Source organism: Globicephala melas, chromosome 9 (genome assembly GCF_963455315.2).
Source record: "Globicephala melas chromosome 9, mGloMel1.2, whole genome shotgun sequence".
Taxonomy (NCBI): Eukaryota; Metazoa; Chordata; class Mammalia; order Artiodactyla; family Delphinidae; genus Globicephala; species Globicephala melas.
The window spans coordinates 77,212,688-77,237,142 of record NC_083322.1 but is presented as its reverse complement, the minus strand read 5'-3'; positions in this window follow the sequence as shown (position 1 = coordinate 77,237,142).

Below are 24,455 nucleotides of genomic sequence, written 5' to 3'. Positions count from 1 at the left end.
CTCTAATGATTAATGATGTTGAGCATCCTTTCATGTGTTTGTTGGCAATCTGTATATCTTCTTTGGAGAAATGTGTGTTTAGGTCTTCTGCCCATTTTGGGATTGGGTTGTTTGTTTTGTTTTGTTTTTATTATTGATCTGCTTGTAAATTTTGGAGATTAATCCTTTGTCAGTTGCTTCATTTGCAAATATTTTCTCCCATTCTGAGGGAGTGTTCTAATTTCAGTCTTTTACATGTAGCTGTCCAGTTTTCCCAGCACCACTTATTGAAGAGACTGTCTTTTCTCCACTGCATATTCTTAACTCCTTTATCAAAGATAAGGTGACCATATGTGCGTGGGTTTATCTCTGGGCTTTCTATCCTGTTCCATTGATCTATATTTCTGTTTTTGTGCCAGTCCCATACTGTCTTGATTATTGTAGCTTTGTAGTGTAGTCTGAAGTCAGGGAGCCTGATTCCTCCAGCTCCATTTTTCGTTCTCAAGATTGCTTTGGCTATTCGAGGTCTTTTGTGTTTCCATACAAATTGTGAAATTTTTTGTTCTAGTTCTGCGAAAAATACCAGTGGTTGTTGGATAGGGATTGCATTGAATCTAGATTGCTTTGGGTAGTAGAGTCATTTTCACAATGTTGATTCTTCCAATCCAAGAACATGGTATATCTCTCCATCTATTTGTATCATCTTTAATTTCTTTCATCTGTGTCTTACAATTTTCTGCATACAGGTCTTTTGTCTCCTTAGGTAGGTTTATTCCTAGGTATTTTATTCTTTTTGTTGCAATGGTAAATGGGAGTGTTTTCTTAATTTCACTTTCAGATTTTTCATCATTAGTGTATAGGAATGCAAGAGATTTCTGTGCATTCATTTTGTATCCTGCTACTTTACCAAATTCATTGATTAGCTCTAGTAGTTTTCTGGTAGCATCTTTAGGATTCTCTATGTATACTATCATGTCATCTGCAAACAGTGACAGCTTTACTTCTTCTTTTCCAACTTGGATTCCTTTTATTTCTTTTTTTCTCTGATTGCTGTGGCTAAAACTTCCAAAACTATGTTGAATAATAGTGGTGCGAGTGGGTAACCTTGTCTTGTTCCTGATCTTAGTGGAAATGCTTTCATTTTTTCACCATTGAGGACGATGTTGGCTGTGGGTTTGTCCTATATGGCCTTTATCATGTTGAGGAAAGTTCCCTCTATGCCTACTTTCTGCAGGGTTTTTATCATAAATGGGTGTTGAATTTTGTCGAAAGCTTTTTCTGCATCGATTGAGATGAGCATATGATTTTTCTCCCTCAATTTGTTAATATGGTGTATCACATTGATTGATTTGCATATATTGAAGAATCCTTGCATTCCTGGAATAAACCTCACTTGACCATGGTGTATGATCCTTTTAATGTGCTGTTGGATTCTGTTTGCTAGTATTTTGTTGAGGATTTTTGCATCTATGTTCATCAGTGATATTGGCCTGTAGTTTTCTTTCTTTGTGACATCTTTGTTTGGTTTTGGTATCAGGGTGATGGTGGCCTCGTAGAATGAGTTTGGGAGTTTTCCTCCCTCTGCTCTGTATTGGAAGAGTTTGAGAAGGATAGGTGTTAGCGCTTCTCTATATGTTTGATAGAATTCGCCTCTGAAGCCATCTGGTCCTGGGCTTTTGTTTGTTGGAAGATTTTTAATCACAGTTTCAATTTCAGTGCTTAGATTGGTCTGTTTATATTTTCTAATTCTTCCTGGTTCAGTCTCAGAAGTTTGTGCATTTCTAAGAATTTGTCCATTTCTTCCAGTTGTCCATTTTATTGGCATAGAGTTGCTTGCAATAATGTCTCATGATCCTTTGTATTTCTGTAGTGTCAGTTGTGACTTCTCCTTTTTCATTTCTAATTCTATTGACTTGAGTCTTCTCCCTTTTTTTCTTGATGAGTCTGGCTAGTGGTTTATCAATTTTGTTTACCTTCTCAAAGAACCTGCTTTTAGTTTTATTGATCTTTGCTATTGTTTCCTTTATTTCTTTTTCATTTATTTCTGATCTGATCTTTATGATTTCTTTCCTTCTGCTAACTTTGGGGTTTTTTTGTTCTTCTTTCTCTAATTGCTTTAGGTGTAAGGTTAGGTTGTTTATTTGAGATGTTTCTTGTTCCTTAAGGTAGGATTGTATTGCTCTAAAGTTCCCTCTTAGAACTGCTTTTGCTGCATCCCATAGGTTTTTGTTCGTCATGTTTTCATTGTCATTTGTTTCTAGGTATTTTTTGATTTCCTCTTTGATTTCTTGAGTGATCTCTTCGTTATTAAGTAGTGTATTGTTTAGCCTCCATGTGTTTGTATTTTTTACAGATTTTTTCCTGTAACTGATATCTAATCTCATAGCATTGTGGTTGGAAAAGATACTTGATACGATTTCAATTTTCTTAAATTTACCAAGGCTTCATTTGTGACCCAAGATATGATCTGTCCTGGAGAATGTTCCATAAGCAGTTGAGAAGAAAGTGTATTCTGTTGTTTTTGGATGGAATGTCCTATAAATATCAATTAAGTCCATCTTGTTTAATGTATCATTTAAAGCTTGTGTTTCCTTATTTATTTTCATTTTGGACGATCTATCCATTGGTGAAAGTGGGGTGTTAAAGTCCCCTACTATGATTGTGTTACTGTCGATTTCCCCTTTTATGGCTGTTAGTATTTGCCTTATGTATTGAGGTGCTCCTATGTTGGGTGCATAAATATTAACAATTGTTATATCTTCTTCTTGGATCGATCCCTTGATCATTATGTACTGTCCTTCTTTGTCTCTTGTAATATTCTTTATTTTAAAGTCTATTTTGTCTGATATGAGAATTGCTACTACAGCTTTCTCTTGATTTCCATTTGCATGGAATATCTTTTTCCATCCCCTCAGTTTCAGTCTGTATGTGTCCCTAGGTCTGAAGTGGGTCTGTTGTAGACAGCATATATATGGGTCTTGTTTTTGTATCAATTCAGCCAGTCTCTGTCTTTTGGTGGGAGTATTTAATCTATTTACATTTAAGGTAATTATCGATATGTATGTTCCTATTCCCATTTTCTTAATTGTTTTGGGTTTGTTATTGTAGGTGTTTTCCTTCTCTTGTGTTTCCTGCTTAGAGAAGTTCCTATAGCATTTGCTGTAAAGCTGCTTTGGTGGTGCTGAATTCTCTTAGCTTTTGCTTGTCTGTAAAGGTTTTAATTTCTCCATCAAATATGAATGAGATCCTTGCTGGGTAGAGTGATCTTGGTTGTAGGTTTTTCTGCTTCATCACTTTAAATATGTCCAACCACTCCCTTCTGGTTTGCAGAGTTTCTGCTGAAAGATCAGCTGTTAACCTTATGGGGATTCCCTTGTGTGTTATTTGTTGTTTTTTCCTTGCTGCTTTTAATATGTTTTCTTTGTATTTAATTTTTGACAGTTTGATTAATATGTGTCTTGGCGTGTTTCTCCTTGGATTTATCCTGTATGGGACTCTGTGCTTCCTGGACTTGATTAACTATTTCCTTTCCCATATTAGGGAAGTTTTCAACTATAATCTCTTCAAATATTTTTTCAATCCCTTTCTTTTTCTTGTCTTCTTCTGGGACCCCTATAATTCGAATGTTGGTGCGTTTAATGTTGTCCCAGAGGTCTCTGAGACTGTCCTCAGTTCTTTTCATTCGTTTTTCTTTATTCTGCTCTGCAGCAGTTATTTCCACTATTTTATCTTCCAGGTCACTTATCTGTTCTTCTGCCTCGTTTATTCTGCTATTGATCCCTTCTAGAGAATTTTTAATTTCATTTATTGTGTTGGTCATCATTGTTTGTTTGCTCTTTAGTTCTTCTAGGTCCTTGTTAAACGTTTCTTGTATTTTCTCTATTTCCAAGATTTTGGATCATCTTTACTATCATTATTCTGAATTCTTTTTCAGATAGACTGCCTACTTCCTCTTCATTTGTTAGGTCTGGTGGGTTTTTGCCTTCCTCCTTCATCTGCTGTGTGTTTTTTTGTCTTCTCAGTTTGCTTAACTTACTGTGTTTGGGGTCTCCTTTTTGCAGGATGCAGGTTCGTAGTTCCCATTGTTTTCGGTGTCTGTCCCCAGTGGCTAAGGTTGGTTCAGTGGGTTGTGTAGGCTTCCTGGTGGAGGGGACTAGTGCGTGTGTTCTGGTGGATGAGGCTGGATCTTGTCTTTCTGGTGGGCAGGTCCACATCTGGTGGTGTTTTTTCTTGTGTCTGTGGCCTTATGATTTTAGGCAGCCTCTCTGCTAATGGGTGGGGTTGTGTTCCTGTCTTGCTAGTTCTTTGGCATAGTGTGTCCAGCACTATAGCTTGCTGGTCGTTGAGTGGAGCTGGGTCTTGGCATTGAGATGGAGATCTGTGGGAGATTTCGCCGTTTGATATTACATGGAGCTGGGAGGTCTCTTGTGGACCAGTGTGCTGTAGTTGGCTCTCCCACCTCAGAGGCACAGCACTGACTCCTGGCTGGAGCACCAAGAGCCTTTCATCCACACGGCTCAGAATAAAAGGGAGAAAAAGTAGAAAGAAAGAAAGAGGATAAAATAAAATAAAGTAAAATAAAATAAAGTTATTGAAATAAAAAATAATTATTAAGAAAAAAACAAAAACGGACGTACAGAACTCTAGGACAAATGGTAAAAGCAAAGCTATACAGACAAAATCAAACACAGAAACATACACATACACACTCATGAAAAGAGAAAAAGGGGAAAAATATACATATATCTTTGCTCCCAAAGTCCCCCTCCTCAATTTGGGATGAATCGTTGTGTGTTCAGGTATTCCACAGATGCAGGGTACATCAAGTTGATTGTGGAGCTTTAATCCGCTGCTTCTGAGGCTGCTGGGAGAGATTTCCCTTTCTATTCTTTGTTCTCACAGCTCCCAGGGGCTCAGCTTTGGATTTGGCCCCGCCTCTGCGTGTAGGTCGCATCTGTTCTTCGCTCAGACAGGAAGGGGTTAAAGGAGCAGCTGATTTGGCGGCTCTGGCTCACTCAGGCCGGGGTGGGAAGGGAGGGGCACGGAGTGCGGGGCGGGCCTTCGGCGGCAGAGGCCGGCGGGACGTTGCACCAGCCTGAGGCGCGCCATGGGTTCTCCCTGGTAAGTTGTCCCTGGATCACAGGACCCTGGCAGTGGCGGGCTGCACAGGCTCCCCGGAAGGGAGGTGTGGATAGTGACCTGTGCTCGCACACAGGCTTCTTGGTGGCGGCAGCAGCAGCCTTAGCGTCTCATACCCGTCTCTGGGGTCCGCGCTTTTAGCCGCGGCTCGCGCCGTCTCTTGAGCTCTTTTAAGCATCTCTCTTAATCCCCTCTCCTCGTGCACCAGGCAACAAAGAGGGAAGAAAAAGTCTCTTGCCTCTTCGGCAGGTCCAGACTTTTCCCCGGACTCCCTCCTGGCTAGCCGTGGCGCACTAACCCCTTCAGGCTGTGTTCACGCAGCCAACCCCAGTCCTCTCCCTGCGCTCCGACCGAAGCCCGAGTCTCAGCTCCCAGCCCCGCCCGCCCCGGCGGGTGAGCAGAAAAGCCTCTCGGCCTGGTGAGTGTCGGTCGGCCCTGATCCTCTTTGCGGGAATCTCTCCGCTTTGCCCTCCGCACCCCTGTTGCTGCGCTCTCCTCCGCGGCGCCGAAGTTTTCCCCCTCCGCCACCCGCAGTCTCCGCCCACGAAGGGGCTTCCTAGTGTGTTAGAAACTTTGGCTTCTTCACAGCGCCCTCCCACTGGTGCAGGTCCCGTCCCTATCCTTTTGTCTCTGTTTTTTTCTTTTTTCTTTTGCCCTACCCAGGTACGTGGGGGGTTTCTTGCCTTTTGGGAGGTCTGAGGTCTTCTGCCAGCGTTCAGTAGGTGTTCTGTAGGAGTTGTTCCATGTGTAGACGTATTTCTGGTATATCTGTGAGGAGGAAGGTGACCTCCGCGTTTTACCATTCCGCCATCTTGAAGCCTCTTTAAGAATTATAATCTTTGCACTTCATTGTTTCAGATTATATGTTTGTCCTTTTCTATTTTCCAGAGGCAAAGGGAAGGAAAGAGGTCAAGAATATGAGGGAGAAGTGTGTGAATAGGGGGGTGGGGGGGCAGACAAAGAATCTAGTTAGAGAAAAAAAAATCATAATTTTTTTAAATGAAAAGGAAGAAACACAATAACACATGTACGTATATATATATATGAAACTGTATATGTGCAGACACATATTTGTGTATGTATATACATATTTGATATGTTTTATATTTTATGTATCAATTTTATATTATATATAATTTTTACATAATTATATACATAATCATTTCATTAGTGCTCTCAGTCTGATACTGTCTTTGCCCAAATTATTATTTTTACCATTATTCCTTAAAAATTAGGAAGAACTTAATTTCTTAGGGATATGACAAATGCTAGATTTACTGAAAATAACCTGCTATTTAGAACATGTTTTGTTCTTTCCTCTTTTGAACAATTCTTTAAAATCAAATCAATTAAAACTGTATTCAATTAAATATTTTAGTCTTGTTTTAAATATATGACAGTTTTATCAAAACTCCTAATATGATTGGTGGAAGTCTGGGTGAAAAGATACCAAAATACAGGTATAAATATTGACTTAAAGTATGGTATACTTACATTGCAAGATTATGGAATGTTTGGCTAAATGCAGCCTTGTGATTAATAAAATTACTGTTAAGTCTTGTGCTTAGATAATAATAAAAGGAATTCACTTATAACGTCTAGCTTTTTAGAATATTCTTCTAATATATCTGTATAATTCAATTTGGTAGTTACCATTATGAATTGTAATGAGCTATGGATGAGTCTATGAGTAGAAGTTCTGGTGGATAGAATGCCATTTTTGCGGCTTGACGCAACATTTGCTGAGCCTTGGTCTGTCTTGCCCAAGCACTATTAAAAGTTCTGTAAAGGGAAACTCTTCATCTGCTCTATGTTCTTTAACTTTCTACTTCATAGTGTTTGGCATGATTCCCAGCTCTCCCTGCTTATTCATATAATAATTGTGTTGAGTCTTTTAAAAATTCATGTAAAAGAGGGCACTTCCCATGTTTAAAAGAATAAAATTAGTTTTCTATTTAACTGTGCTGATACACTTTCCACATCTTAATTATTATAAATAAAGGTAATATATTTTTTTGTTTTTGCACCACTAATGTTTCTTAAAATGTTCAGTGTTTGTGGTTCATGGAATTGGAACATGTGGCAGATTTTCCAAATGTTCAGTAAAGTTAAATACAGGTGTTTCAAATAATATAAGCTACATTAAAGTTGTTTTACAGGACAAATATTACACAGTGAAACAAATGTTGAATTGATTTAAAAATAGCTGTAAGTATTAAAAAATAATACTTAGGAGAGCAGCTTTATTGCTCAAAATAGACTAAATAAAGGGATTATGGGTCTGATTGTGAAAATGAAGGGAATTTGTGTCTATGAAAATGCCTTGAGGATAGAGAGCCACATCTTATATATCTTTCTTATTTTTCTGAAGCATCTGGTTTGGCAATACATACACAAAAACATTTTTACTTAATGAGTACCTAAGCCAATAATTGTTAATTTTTACTTATAGGTCTCTACAGATGGTAGGAATAACTCATTTCATTCAATCAACACATACTTAATTGACTGCTTCAAGAACTCTGACATGAACTGGGGATACTACATTGAACAATGTAAGTGTTGTGTTAGATTCCATGAGTTTAGAGTCTAATGGGGGAAATGGATAAAAATAAATCAATTAAAAACAATCCAAAAAATCTATAAAAATTACTAGCATATTTATCAATATAGCTGAATGTAATTTTCTGTCTTATATTAACAACAAACAGCTAAAAAGTGTAAGTGAAAAAGCAATCTAGAAGCTATTTACAACACATTATGCCAAATAATCAGTATCTAGAATATATGAAACATTCATTATAATCAATTTTTTTAAAAAAAGACAAACAGCATAAAATAACAAAAAAGTATGAACAGGCATTTCTTAACAGAGGAAGCAAATTTGGTCAGTTGAACTATTCACACACATCAGTAATTAGAGAAATGAAAATGAAGACTTCAGTGAGATGTATTGTTATATAACTTACTTTGGCAAAAATAGATGTTTGATTATACGAAGTGTTTGAAAACATGTCAAACAGCCAGAACTTACATAAATTTTTGATTGGATTGCAAATTACAGCAAGCCATTTCAACAATAATTTAGTATTGTATATGAAGATATATATTTCCTACAATGTCCTTCCACTTTTAGGGATATATTCTACAAAAACTTTTGCACAAGACTGGCTTCTAGAAAGGTGCTTGGCAAACTCTCAGGTGTTTCATTGAACCACCAAGCATGAAATGGACCAAGTATGAGTCTGGAACATCTTACAGCACTGTTTTTAATAGCAAAAATGCTGGAAATAACCCAACATCAATTGGCAAGAGGGTGTACAAATAAATTGTGGCATATTCACACAGAATAATATTATGCATAAGTGAAAAAATTAATTGGTATTATACCAACAACATAAATAAATCTTATAAATAAAATTTTAAGTGAAAAATTTAATACATGCACATACAGAAGCTGTGATACTGTTTTCATAAATTCCTCAAACAAAACATATATTATTTAGGGATATATATATATATATATATATATATCCCCCTAAAACTACAGAAAAACAAGAGAATGACTAATTAAAAAAAATTCAAAATAACCATTGGAGAAGTAAGAATAGGGAGAAGCACAAAAGTGGAGATTCAATGTTATTCGTAATGTTCTAGTGATTTTATTAAGTAGTAGATTATTAGCTGTTTGTTTTCTTAGCATATTTCAAAAACTATACATGTAATATTACATGTATAAGATTTACCTAATAAACATTATTTAAGGTTGAATAGAGAATATCAATTTGGGGGGGCATGTTAAATTTAAGTTATCATAAAAATATGCAAATATTTGCATCAGATAGAAAATTGGATTTATGAATTGGAGCAAAGAAAGGAGGACTGGCAAGTAAAGAAAAATCTAGAATATAAAATCTTGGAATGCCATATAAATATATATATGAGAAAAAAACGCCCTGAGAAGAAGTCATGGTTCACACAGTTAGGTGGAGGAGGAAAGCTAATCAAGGAGTCTGAAAAGAACTGACAATTCTGTTAGAAAGTAAAAGAGCGATCAAAAAGGTAGAGCTGGTTTAAGAAGGAGGGAGCAATAACCGTATAGATTCTGGCTGAGAAGCTGAATAAAATGGAGCCATAGAAAAAGAATGTATAACTTGAAGAATGACAAGAGCATTCCTAGATGTAGAATCCAAAATGCAGTGAATTGAAGAGTGAATGGAGAATATGCTGGAATATCCTGAGCAAACCTCCATTATAAACACCTAAAAAGAGTAGATAAAATTAGGAAAATGTTACTTTATGCTTTGCTGAACTTGGCAAGAAAGTCAGGAAACATTCAAACCAAGCAAGCGCGTGGATTCAGTGAGGTGAGCTAACCCCAGCCGAGGCGTAACTCAGAGCCTCTGTGACCTTGAATGTTAGCTTAAGAGCTGTCTAAGAGACAGGAATAAAAATCCAGGCCTTACACATGATGAGGAATCTGGAGAGAGACAATCACATAAAGCTGGGACTTCAAAAGTCTATACTCTTCATGGAAGTTTGAACCACAGAAAAACCTGCTCTTGCAAGGGGAGACAGGATACACAGTTGTGTTTCTCAAATTTGGCTCTGAGAGGAGAGAGCAAAATATTATCTCTGACTATTTGTAACCATGTGGTGAAGCTGGAGAAGGTTTGTGGCTTGACTTCACAGTACCAGCATAACCCAATTGTCCCAAAAATGCCCAAGGGAGGAAATTTATATTAAAGCACTAAGGTTGACCTGGGTTTATAATTGTTCCCAGTTACTCAGCAGAAGCTAATGTAAATTGTCTCCGAAGGAGGACACCTTGGACACAGGCCTTGAAGTATTACCCACATATGGAATTCAAATGAACAGAAACTATTAACAGAACAGAAAAAGCCCACACACAAAGCAAAAAGGCATAGTGAGCAAGTACTAGCAGAATGAGACCCACAGATTAAAACCCATAAATAATTCAGTTATTAAAATTATGGAACACACAATAGGAAAGACGTTACTGGAAGCAGATAAGAAATAGGAAACCACAAAAATCAACAAAAAATTTAAAAAAACAAAAGGTAATTAAAAAAATATATATCTATAGGTAAAGACTCATTTTGATGGGTTAAACCAGATAGTACACAACTACTGTAAACTAGTTTACAGTAGTTGTGTACCCATCTGTACCCATCTAATGCCATCCTTGGAACGTATTCTGTAGATACCTGTAGAATTTTGAGATCCTTTCAAGTGGTCCATGAAGTCAAAACAATTTTCATAATAATTGTAGGAAGTTAATAGCTTTTTCTACCACATTGACATTTGCAAAAGCAAACATGGGTTAAATCTGTTAGGCATGGTTGTTATTGGGTGAGAGTTCATAAAAATCAAGTTGATTGGTAGTGTTGTTCACGTCTTCCATATCAGGAATCAGCAAACTTATTCTTAAAGGACCAGATAGTACATATCTTAGTCTTGTGGGTCACCCTGTTTCTGTGACAACTGTTCAACTCTGAAATGTGTATGAAAGCAACCATAGATAATATATTAATAAATACATGTGACTGTGATTCAACAAAACTTTGATTACAAAATCAAGTATTTGGACCATGGGTCATAATTTCCTGGCTCCTGTTTTATATCCTTTTGGCATTTGGTCTACTTGGTCTATCATTTACTGTATGGGGCTTTAACATATCCATCTATAATCATGAGTTTGTATATTTCTTATTTCAGTTCTATCATTGTTTGCCTGTTTTTTCTTTTTTTTTTCTTTTTTTTTTTTTTTTTTTGTTGTGGCCTGTCCTGTTGTGGAGCACAGGCTCCGGACGCACAGGCTCAGCGGCCATGGCTCACGGCCCAGCCACTCTGCGGCATGAGGGATCCTCCCAGACCGGGGCACGAACCCGTGTCCCCTGCGTTGGCAGAGGGACTCTCAACCACTGTGCCACCAGGGGAGCCCTGTTTGCCTGTTTTTTGACTTGTAAAGCTCTGTTGTTAGGAGCATACACATTTTAAAGTTGTTATGTCTTCTCCCCAAATTGACTTTATCATTATGTAACGTGGTTTTTTATTTGTAAAAATATTCATTTTTCTTAAGTCTAATTTGTCCATGGTAATATAGCCAGTTCAACTTTCTTTTGGTCAGTGTCTGCATGTTATATTTTTTTCCATCCTTTAAACTTGCTTTAAACTTATCTGTCTCTGTATTTTAAATGTTGTAGACATTACTTGTAGACACCACAGTTCTTACTTTGTAAAATCTCTAATCTGAAAATCTGACATTAATTGGGATGTTTAGACAGTTTAAATTTAATGTAATTATTGGTATTGATCAATTAAATCTATAATCTTGAAAGTTGTTTTCTATTTGTTGCAACTTTCTGCTTCCACTGAAAGTTCATGGAGACTTCCCTATGGGTGAGGAGTTTGGGAATTTGCCAAGAAATCGCTGTATGATTTTTCAGGTCCAACCATAGGCAATTTCAAAGGCTTTACATGGCAAGACTTATGAGGTTAAAAACTGCCCTCCCCACACAAGACTTGATGCACAGTCCTTTAAAAGGCGTTGCAGTCAAGGACTCAGGAACCCCTGGATGACCAAGCTCTTATGCATAGCTGCATTCCTGGCCCAAGTGCCTCCCTTTGGAGGTTTCCTTATTAGGAAAGTGTGAAGATACTTTCTCCACTCTGACTCAGTACTCACTGCTTTTCCACTCATTCTCCTTCTCCATCTCCCTCTTCCCAGTGCTCCCACCCCCCAGTAAAACTGCTGGAGTCTTTTAGCTTTTGTTCAAAGCTCCCTGAACAGTGAGATGATTCCCATGTCTGTGTCTATCCATCTGAACCTCTGCTGGGTGGGGGAGGGATTAGTAGGGGAGAGTCCATAATTCTTCTGTTTTTAGACTCTTGCTCACGGCATCATAGTCAGTGACTAAAGTGAATGTTACTTTCATTTTTGTCTTGTGGCTTTAATTGGCTACTCCGACATCTGACAGCTCAGCTGAGCTCCTGACAGTCAGTGAATTAAAACTATCTATGTATATGGGGCTCCTAGGTATTATGAACAGTCTTGCTAACCCACATTTCACCTTTAGTAATTTAGTTAAATTTTAGCTGTTTCTCCCTACCCAGGTTTCCTGGGATGGGGGTGGTAGGGGAGCCTATGATTTCCAGACTATTCGGTTATCCTGTGACTGTAACTAACTAATTGCTTCAAGAAAATATCTTGTTACTGTGGAAGTGATGTTCTTTCCAGGCTCCTCAATCTTAAGTGGAAGCAGAAATATCTGGCCACCACTTTTTCCCAGCTTCTGAGAGCTAATCCATCAGACTATTGACATGTGCTCCCAGAAACCTTGCCAGGTTGTTAAATCCTGTGTCATGAGAGAATGCTCCGTATTTAGAACACTCCTCATCTAGTTCCATATTCCACTCCCCTCAATCCGGCATCCCCATCATGCACTCTGATTTATTCTCTCTTGGTTCCCACCTATCCCTGTTAGCTAGATCCTGCCACTCTTTTGGTATAAAATCCCACTCAGTCCTTAGCTGGCGCAGCACTTTGTCAATTGGGTGATATTGATATTTGCGTCTACATATGGGTCTCATGTTCAGGAAGGGAGAGAGAAGCCATTGTCTGAGAATAGATCGAGGAGAGAGAAACCATTGTCTTATAAAGCTCTTGCCACATGGAGGCTTCTGAATAGTCTTCAAATAAAGGGAAGCTTTATTTTCAAACAAGGGAAAGTAGGCTCCTTCAGATGCTCTAGATGATTCAGGAAAACCTGTGTATTCAAAGTCCTCAGATAACCCCATTCGATGCCTCAGAGTTCTGTCTCTGTTAGTTCTAGGCCCAGATATTTCCCTCTGTCTGCCCTTAGAATGCAGAAGGTGAGAGTCCCTCAATGGTGCCAAGGAGGCATCTCATTTTCACCGTTCATACTACATTTGTGATAAATAGATCTATGCCTATTATATTCTTTCTTCAATGCATCAACAGCCCATGGAAATAACCTCTTAATTCCACAGTTGCTTTTTGTTAGCAGTTTCCTCCATACTTCTCAAACACCTGAGATTTTGCATATGCTAACACATGCCTTTCCTCCTGCATCATATCTCAGTTTACCACATATGAAAACGCTAGCCGTTGCTATGCTATCATCAGTGATGAGACCCCCCAATTCAGTCAGAAATTGGCTGCCCACACAGTATAATTTCCAGAGCAAGGGCAATCCATAGTGGCACATGGATTACAGGTCAAGGTAACTCCCATTAAGCCCAGGGGAAGTTTCCAGAAAAGGGAGAAGTTGTGAGTTTCCATCAGCTTATATCTATGGCAGCTGGGGGAAGAATGCACTGCCCTATAGAAGGGAATGTGAGGGAGACTCCAACAGTCTCTGCTGTTGAGGGAAAGCATAGTGCTTTCCACAGGACAGGGGCTCAGTATCTTTTGAAAGATTTGTTGGCCTGTTCCACTTCCCCATATCTTTTCATTCATTTTTATTCACTGTCGTGTCCTTTTGCATATGAAACAAAACTCCCTTATTTGATAACAACTGCATTTCATGTTGAGTATCCAAAAAATAAAATTAATTTCTCCTGACATATTTGTCTACCCCAGTACCCTGAACACCGTTTTCTTGAAACTGGTTTTGACCTGTGGTTGATGGCCTCCTTTGCATACAGAATGCTCTTTTTAATCCTTCTTTTTTCCTCTTACAGTTTAAGCTCAGTCAAGTTTTGGTAGGAAATAATTCTTCCAGAAGACTTTCTTTTACACACAAATCTAGAGAAAATTTTCTCTTCTTGTATGTTTGAGAGTAATTCTGCCAGTAATAGTCTTTTAAATTTTATTGCATGGTAGTACGTTATTATTATTAAATTTTCTTGCATGTACTTTATCTACACAACTAAACTAAGTTCCCTGAAGCAAGAGGACCATACTTTATGCCTCTTTCTGTTCTTATCAGAATTAAGCTAAGTGCTCTACTTATGAATGCACTGTGTAAAGATTTCAAAGTGAGGAGTCAAGTCTGTTTAACGTGTGTCCGTAGCATATAACAGTCTCTGGCACAGAGAAGCACTCAGCAAATATTTGCTGTCTGAATAAATTAATTAAGATTAAATTAATTTATGATAAGTGTGCATTCTGGTATGTCTGCCTGTGTGTGTATTTATGAATGTTAAATACAAATACCCAAATTTGATAGCTTGATTTTTGAAATTTGGGAATGTTTTCTGAAATGGCAAGGTTTTTTTTGCTCTGAATTTACTTAGTCTGCTTTAAATTACTATGAGGAAAGTAGTTCTTTTATTCTATTTATAAGCCACATAGTGATGAGCATTCTTGAATTTATTTTTCTGTTTCTTAAAACCACAGACCTACAGATAAGTTTGAATCAGATCCAAAATCTGGGGGTATTCTAAAGCACATGGCGTCAGGCTGCAGTTCATGGTGAGTTCTATAACCACAGGCACGTGACAGCTAGAAATTAGTAAACCAATTTGGCTGGAAAGAATTGAGCCACATCTTTGTTTAAACTAAGCTTACTGACTCTTGTTTATGAAATAACCCTTGAGCTGAAATTCTTAAGAAAATCTTGGTGAATGTCCACCAGCTTCATTTATTGTTTTTCTTTTGTGCACATCTTTATAAGCTCTTATTATGTATGTTACAATCAGAATAAGTGGGCTTCTGTAAGGCTATTCAAGAGGAGAAGACTTGGCTAGTATTGCCAACATAGCTGAAAGAGGGAGCACCTAAAGTCTAATGAGAATATTCTTCCAGTTCTAAGAAACTTTGCAGAGTAGCTCCGCAAGCCCAGGAGATATGTACACCATAAAAGAACCCAAACATTTGAGTGCTTGTTCCGATTAGACCATGACTATCACAGTGTTAACAGATTTCATTATTGAAAAATAATGAGGCAAATATTCTCTGGTGGGCTAGATTATTTCTCTTTTTCACAAATGAATTACTGCAGGGGGAGCCTGTCAACTTTATTATATGTCCCTTTTCCCCTTTCACTTGACGTTTGGTTCTTTCAAGGCCAATTTTATTTAGTTTCCATTACTTTGACATTGTATTTTTTTCTTGTTATTTTTTCCTCATTTAGCTAATATCTGATCACCTGCTTAGAAACCTTTTAAATTGCCCTTTCACTTTTATCCTCTTCTTTCATACGTGACTCATCTGTATAGAAAGCTACACTAATGCAGTGAAATCATACTAGCATTGCTCAGTGCAAATATGCTTCCATATTCTGTACATGCTGCTCTGTTTGAATAAAATGTGTTTATTGTCCACGTTCTATCACATGCCCCACATACCTCACTTCATATTCAGTTTGTCAGGTGGCAAATCACTCATTTGTCAATATTTAGTTTAGCTCTCTCTTCTCTTGAAATGGAACTATGCTAGGCCTGGCCAGCTCAGGAGAAGAACTGAAGGGTAGCTCTTGATGCAAGCAAGCGCTAGAGATCTCAGGAGCCCTAATTTATGAATCTTCAGCCTCATCTTTCACAAATAATGTGACACCCCACTTAACATGTCTTCTTTTTCCTGACATAGTAGCAATCGCCAGTCATCTCTTCTTCCTTAGTTTAAATTTCCAGAAAAGGGTATATGATTGAGCTAATTACTCACTTCTGTTAAGCCAGACTCATTCATGTCTGACCATATTTTAGCCTTTTGGCTTGCCTGGGATTGAGCTGTCTTGGATTAGATATCTGTCACTGATCCAGTCAATGGTGAGATAAACATGACCAGCCACTCTGCAAGGGTGGTGTTCAGGTAGTGCCCCTGACTTGAGAGTGTGGGTACGAATAGGACCAACACTGACTGGTATCTCTATTACTTTCTATTTCTTGAAGGAATTAACACGTAACATCATTCCTATACATTTCCAAAAGTGTTCACCCACCACAAATTGTCCAACTAGAACAGTTATTGATTCAGTATTTATTCAGTACCTAATATATGTTAGGTGAATTTTTACATTTATTCATATGAGGATAAATTAGGAATCTAAAGCTGAATAAGATACACACACACACACACACACACACACACACACACCTTGCTTTCAAGCTGCTTATGAGGGCTAGAAAAACTACCAATTACTTATTTATAAATTAACAAATGCATAATTAAGAAGAGTTGAAAATGGGAGAGATGAGGAAAGAGAGGTAAACAGATGAAAGATCATACAAGTCTTTGTGTATTACAATAGTTTTAATTTTACTCTAGCTGCAATAGAAAGCCTTTGGAGATTGTTCAATTTAAAAATGTATCATGATCAGATTCCTGTTTTTTTTTTCTTTTTTCTTTTTCTTTTGCGGTACGCGGGCCTCGACGCGCAGGCTCAGCGGCCATGGCTCACGGGCCCAGCCGCTCCGCGGCATGTGGGATCGTCCCGGACCGGGGCACGAACCCACGTCCCCAGCATCGGCAGGCAGACTCTCAACCACTGCGCCACCAGGGAAGCCCCAGATTCCTGTTTTAAAATAATCACTTTGGCTGCCGCCTGGAGAATGAACTCTATGGGATGAGGAATGGAGACAGCATAAGCCAGTTAAGAGCCATTTGTCGTCTGGTCCAGATGACAAATGATTTTATTTTGAACTCCTCTTGGAATACAATATGATGAAAATAAGTTGTATCTGGGAGGTTAAAGAAAGAACTAACAAAATTTGTGATTTTCTGAGATAGGGCAAATTTGCTAAGCAATAGACTTGTCTGGAGAATTTCTAAAGGGTTAAAAGTAAAACACTTTCTGTTTTAGCCATGGTAAATTTGATATGGCTACTATACATCTAAGAAGAGACGGTGAGAATGCATTTGTAAAAATAAGACTGGAACACAGTGGAGAGGGCCAAAATGGAGTTAAAGATTTGAGAGTCATACCTTCTTTTTTTTTTTTTTTTTTTTTTGCGGTACGCGGGCCTCTCACTGTTGTGGCCTCTCCCGTTGCAGATCACAGGCTCCAGACGCACAGGCTCAGCGGCCATGGCCCACGGGCCCAGCCGCTCCGCGGCGTGTGGGATCTTCCCAGACCGGGGCACGAACCCGTGTCCCCTGCATCGGCAGGCGGACTCTCAATTTTGTTGATTTAGAGGCCAGGTAGAAAGACTAGTGAAAGAGACTGAGAAAATGTATCTCATGTAGCGGAAGGAAACTCAGATGAACCTTGTTTTGTTGGAGCCTAGAGCATGGTTATAATTGAGGGTGCATCAAAATCACCTGGAAAGCTTAAAACGCAGATTGCTGTCCCCAACCTCTTAGTTTTTGATTCAGTAGATCTGAGAAAGGGCCCAATAATTTGCTTATTTTATAAGGTATAATAAAGGGTCTGAGTACATTTTTTTATGTTTGACTGCTGACAGTTTTTCAGACTTCCTCCTTTCTCTTCCTCTTCTGGCCACATCTAGATAAGCTAATTAAACAGCCTAGCTTTCTTCTCCTTTGGTCCTGGTAAGAGATTCAAACCCTTAAAAATTTCTGCCTGTGTGAGAGAACCTTTACCTGGCGTCACCCCTTAACCACTATAAAAACCCTAAGTCAGTCTCCTTTGCTTGCTTTCATGAGTCATTTTGGACCTGTTTAAGAACCATTTTGATGTCCCTAGAAAGTCTTATTATGTGAGTAATAAGTGTTTTCATGCCCTCTTAGTATGTGTGTGTGGCATCATCAGTCTTGACGTGTGAACCAGACTTTGGGCAGTGTCCATCCTGCTGCTTCAGGGTGGCTGCAGATAGATAATCCTTGTGCTGCTTATCTGGGGATCACGGAGAGACACTTACCTAAGAAATAGCATGTTTCAATAAAGAAGGAGAGATCATTCAATTCAAAACGCTGCTAAGAAATCAGGAAAAAGTTGGTCACTGACCTTAGGAAGATCATTTGTGATCTTAAGTAAGAGCTACTTTAGTGGAGTATGTTGGGGATATAACAGAATGTAATGGAGTGGAGAGGAAGTCTAAGGAGTTCCTTCAAGAAGCAGCTTTTAAAAAAAAATGTTAAGGCATAGTATTTCTATTCTGATGGAATAGTTTAATATAAAAGGAGAAACTGATCATGTGATAGGGAAAGAGGAAACTTATTAAAGTCCTCGAGAAGTGAGAGATGTACTCCGTAGCACAACTGGTTTACCATTAGACCAGAAAAGGCAGAATAATTACGTCGTATTAGGAATTTTTAACATATATATTGGAAGAGGAGAACAATGTTGATCTCATCTGATTGCATCTGTTTTCCTTATGACATATAAGCTGAAATTAATAAATCAGAAGAAAGGAACTGATTATAGAGAAATAGTCATTGGGAGAATTGGAAACTTATTTTCAAGGAATCTAATAGGGTTTTGTTTGTGTATTCATTTATTTTGGCAGTGATGAGTATTTATCTGAGAGGCGTAAATTTAAAGAAGATGCATAATTTTAAAAGAAGACCGGGTAGTACTAGGACTATTGAGTAATAGGTTAGGATTGCAGCTCTTAAGTCAGACGTTCTGGGCTCAAATCCTGGTTCTACCACTAATTAGTTGTGTGAGCTTAAGCAAAATACTTAATTACTTCCTCTTAAAATATTAATTTGACATGGGAACATGTCAGCATTCAAGGTCTGAATACTATTGTATGAAACAACTTCTTGCTGTACTGAGGGTAGATAGTTTACTGTTTTATCTTATATGCTTTAATTCTAGGCCCATGGCAGACTAGCCTAAGTCCTGTTACACAAGTGGGTGGCCCTGTGACTAATCATGAAATGAGCGTTGGATTTGTTCTTGGAAAATTAGGATTCAATCCAGGAAGAACATGGTAAGAAGAAGGTCGCTTTCTTGATTTTGTCAAGCACTCTCATCCCTGCTCCCTTGATTGCTTTGGTTTTGTGCCATTACAAAGAACAAGGTTGGATAATGAAAAAAAAAATAGTTGGCCATTTTTGATAGTTTATTCAATTCTTTGTTAAAAATCTTTTCTCCGGTGAAAGCTCTCTGGTAAGCATTAAATCTGATAAAAGTCTTTCCCCAAACTTCAGTATTACCTAATCTTTCATTTCTGCTACTTCCAAATCAATGAGCATCTAGTCAAACTGTTCCCTACTACCAGGGTCAGCTTCGGAGGCATGTGATCCGTCTACTTACACAGACCTCATGCAGAGAAGGGACCCATGCTTTGTTTAATGCTTTTCTTTTACCATCTTGAAATATTTGGGCCTTGAGTTAAGTGAAAGCTGATGGAACAATAGAGCTGACATGTGAGCCGAGGAGACACACTGAGTGACGGCGCACTCACTTGGTTGTGGTCTAGCAGCAGTCAGCACCTGCTGGTTCAAGACTGTGGGCATGGTGGAAAGCAAGAATGCAGAGCAGTTGGCATGGCCCATAAGCACATGCCTCGGGGCATTTTAGGGCACCATGGGGACAGCCAAGCCAGGATCTAAAACCAGACTGGCGTAGCATTGGCTACAGCAGCAGAAAAAGTGCCAGCAGCCATGGCTATGGGAGGGAGGATGGGTCCTGCGTGGGTTTTTGGACCTGGGTTGTGAGGCTAGCTTGCTCTTCTGTCTCCAGGGCCTGTCTTTGAGACATCTGCAGAAATATTAAATCTCCAGTCTGAGTACTAAGACAGAAACTGCTGGAGTCAAACAGTAAACTGTGTCAGTGCATTATTGCAAAATAAAAGTTTACACGTGGATATTGCAGTAAAGAATACTGGGAGTAATTAGAACACTTCAAAGAGTTCAGAATCTTCATTTTGATAACCGATGCAATATTGCAAAGCAAATATCCACAGGCTTGGAAATAGAAATAAAATTTAAATATCATTGCATTATTAGAAAGGAACGCTATTTTCATATGAAGTTTCAGATAACTATTCTTAACAAGGAAGGCAGTTTTAAATTAAATGATTCCCTTGAAATTGAAGATACAGCAATAGAATGTATAGACAGACATTTTGAATTATGTACAGATCCTGAAGTTGCCTTATTTTTTATACGACGTCCACAAGTTACGAGAAATGTCAGAGGAAACATTAAAATGCTGTTATGTAAATTTACATTTAAATTAAATTCAGACTTCCAAGAGAGTAATTTGTATGAAGAGTTAAATCTTTTTAGAAAAAAATTTCCTTGAGAAACATCAGATCCAGATGTACTAAATTTCATATTTGAAATAATTTATTAGAAATCTATCCCAATGTTATCACAGCCTGTAAAACATTCTTATCAATTCCAGAAACAGTTGCATCAGCAGGAAGATCCTTCTCCAAATTAAAAATTATCAAAATTATTTGGGACCTTGCATGTACGAAGAGTGACAGATGCTTTCAGTTATATCAATTGTAAATAACGTGCTATAAATATAAATTTTCATGATCTAGTAAGTGTATTTGCAGACTAGTGAGACCAAAATTCTATTATCAATCAAGATGCTACAGTAAAAATTATTATTTGTGGTATTATATAAAATTATAACACATTTTTTTGCAGTTTGAAAATTAATATTATTTTTATGTAGCACTTGTTCCCCTTTATGTTTACAATTATGTTTAGTAATGAAATCTTTTAAAGAAAAAAACTTTATATTTTTGTACCTTTAATAGCAGGGTACTAAGCAAAGGGTCCCATGAAATTTTCACTTTGCACTAGGCAATGCAAATTATACAGCTGGCCTTATACACTGCTCAGACATTATTTTATATCCTACCTCTGGTTATCCTCTCACTCAAGCAAAGTAAACTTTGATATGTTGTAATTTTGAAAAACATTTCATCTTTTTCAAGACTACCCTTGAGAAGGGACGTAGTCCAACATATATAAGAAATGTTTGTTGTCCATCAGTTTCCACACACAGACCCTTCTAAGTATTAATGTTATTGCCAAACTTTTGATTTAGGTGCCATGTAGTATACCATTGATATCATCTTCTGCCATAAGTAGTTTATGTCATGTGTTTATAAACTATCCAGGTGGCCAGTCCATTGGATAGCTGGTGAGCCATGCCATGGCATGTAAAGATAAACTGGGCTAGTCAGATCTGACTTGGAGTTTTGTTGCCATCACAAGTTGTATGCCCTCAAGTTTTCTTGGCCAAAGTTTATCTATAAGATAATGGAGTTGTTTAGATGTCTTTTGAGCTCCCTTCCAACTCTAAAATTTTATATAACAAAAGTGATTATTTGAAAATATTTAACCACAATGATGGTTGATTACCCAAACATAAATGCCATAACCCAAAAGATTGAGAATTATAATTTTAAATAAAATCAATAATTATGGACTTAATGGAGGGTGTCATGATTTACACATTCCAGGACTACATCATGGAATCATTACAGATCAGCTTCCTATAATTAAGTGGTCTAGCTTTACAGAGAGCATATCTTAGCTGAAGAAAAGCAGTAGCAAAGCCCAGGATATATCATTGACAAACTTGGTTATAGTATTTTGTTTTGACACTCTGCAGTTTGGCCTTTGTTGGATAGCCCATAATCCCATTTCCCTTCCCACTTCCTCAACTCTCCCACTTCTGTATGTTTAACGTAAATATGCTTCAGGGAGCATAGTACCAAATATCAAACTTTTTTTCACTTAAAATTTTTCCACTTAGGTTTACAAAACCTTTCTGAAATCTAGTATTACCACAATAAGAGAGTCATGCATTGAAGAAACTTCATTTATCTTTATAGTTTTGTAGAAAATGCATTTGTTGTACTAAAGATGGGGCAACCAGTAATAACAAAGAAGTACATTTCTTTCTATTCCCAAGGTGTCATAGGTCATTCATTCAGGGGCTGATTGACAGATATGGTATAATATTATCTGTCCTTAAGCCAATGAGGTCACAGTGCTGTGGCGAAGAGTACCAAATATTGCACTGTATTTGCTTAAGTAGTGTGGTAGAAATCAACAGCTCTGAGTAATTTATTGCATTGACCACAATGCCTGTTTGTTTCTAGTATACTTTGAAAGTTATGGGTTTGTTTATTCTGGGCCTACTCATTCTTTGTTTCCAGACACTGCTGATTTCTGAGCTGAGGTCAGGCTGTTCTTTCTAACCCACTCTTATAAACAAGTGATGAGATATGCAATACCCCAGCATAGATCTAAAACTTCCAAAGTTCTGTGTGGAATGCCTGGCACACTGCACAACACAGCCTTTGAGCAAATAGATGGATTTCAGATCAGTCTTTCACTTCTTAATTTAACTTTATATAATGGAGGAAACCATATGGATAAAATTAGGAAATTTAGAATACTAGAACAAGACACTATTCTGGAATGGAAATCATGCCTGTACAGTAGAATCTTCTTTTGGATATGATGTTGGCCAGAAACCTTACTGAAATTGAAGGGGAAAAGCTGAGTTGTAGTCATTTCCTGCCCCCCGCCTCCGTTTTTTAAAATGCCATGCCATTTTAAAGGGAAAAAAATACTTTTTAAAGGGAAAAAAAATAACCTGCTCCAAATTCTGTCAATGGATAAATTACTAAATTGGCTAATAGAAATTATACTTTACAAATAAATATGACATTATTAAAAATGAATCACCAAAACAGCATTTGTTTTTATCCTGAAATAAAAAGCCTTTAGATAGAATCACATTATTCAAAATTATTTTTACATGTACTCTATTTAAAAATTGAAAAATGTCATTAACATTTATCACTGAGCTGTCATCTTTTCTAAATATATTTCAGTCTAACTATTATTAATAAAATCATTAACTATGTTTACTTATTTTACAATATAGTCATGAGGAATAATTGACATTTCAAATGCTTTAGTAGGATTCTCATGCAAATAAAAATATGCCTATCAATATTGCTGCTTAGCTTATCAATTACAAAATAACTAGTAAAACTCAACAAAACTGAATTATCATCTTCAACATCTACTTGCCCTAGATTGAATTTGGGTCATTAAATAATCTTAGTTCTTCACATTCAATTGGTATTCATATCCAGCTAGTTGCTTAGATCTAAGAATGTTAGATCTAAAAAATTACAAAAGTTTTCCACAGCTATTATTGGTTGAATTGTGTCCCCAAATTCATATGCTGAAGTCCTAACCCTCAGTACCTCAAAATATGATCTTATTTGGAAATAGGGTGTCTTAGGCAGCTTGGGCTGCTATAACAGAGCACCATAGACTGGATGGCTTAAACAAGAAGCATTTATTTCCCATAGTTCTGGAGGCAAGGGAGTCTCAAGGTGCTAACAGATCCAGTGTCTAGTAAGGGTCCACTTCTTGGCTTGTAGACTGCCACCTTCTCTCTGTGTCCCCACATGGTGGAGAGAGAAGAAGCAAGCTCTCTCATGTCTCTTCTTATAAGCACATTAATCTCATCCGGAGGGCTCTACCCTCATGACTTAATTACCTTTCAAAGACTCAATCTTTAAATACCATTGCACTGCGAATTAGAGTTTCAAAATATGAATATTGGATGAACACAAATATTCTGCTCATAGCTTAGGGTCTTGATAGAGGTAATCAAGTTAAAATGAGGTAATTAGGGTAGGCCCGAATACAGTGTGACCGTTGTACTTATAAAAGGGAAATTTGAAGACAAACATGCACACAGGGAGAGAGTCAAACTAAAACAAAGGCACAGATTGGGGTGATGCTACTACTATAAGCCAAGGAATGCCAGAGGTTGCTAACAAACCACCAAAGGCTATGTGACAGCCATAGAATAGATTCTTCTTCATAGTTTTCCTAGGGAACCAATCCTGAAACCAATCCTTCGATCTAGGACTTTAACTTCCAGAACTGTGAGACAATAAATTTCCATTATTAAGCCGTTCAGTTGTTTGTACTATGGTAGCCAAATTAATGTAACAGTACCCTGTCATGTATATAAACCTATATGTACAAGTTGGTAATTTTATATATAGATATGTATATACGTATATATATATTTCACATGTACTGCATATGTGTGTATGAGTGTATGTAAAAGAAAAGGCATGGAGAGAGACAAAGAAAATTGTTATCAGTGGTAATGGGGGTATCAGAGAGGGATTGTTAAAGGATTGGGTAAGGGAAACAAATTAATAGTCACTTGTATGATTTAAAGTTAATTATAAAGAAAAGAATAAGTTGTAACTTCAAGCTTCTGTTGAAGTTGTCATTGTATCTAATCTGGACAATCGCAATAGCTTCCTACTAGGTTTCCTTTGTTTAAAATTTCTATATTTATCACTTATCCCCTTATAGGAATCCTACTAACCCTCCAAGAACCAATCCTTTACCCCAAACTGCCAGGTTAAATTAGTTATTCCCTCCTGTTGAACATGTAATACCATGCTTTGATTTCCATTATAGC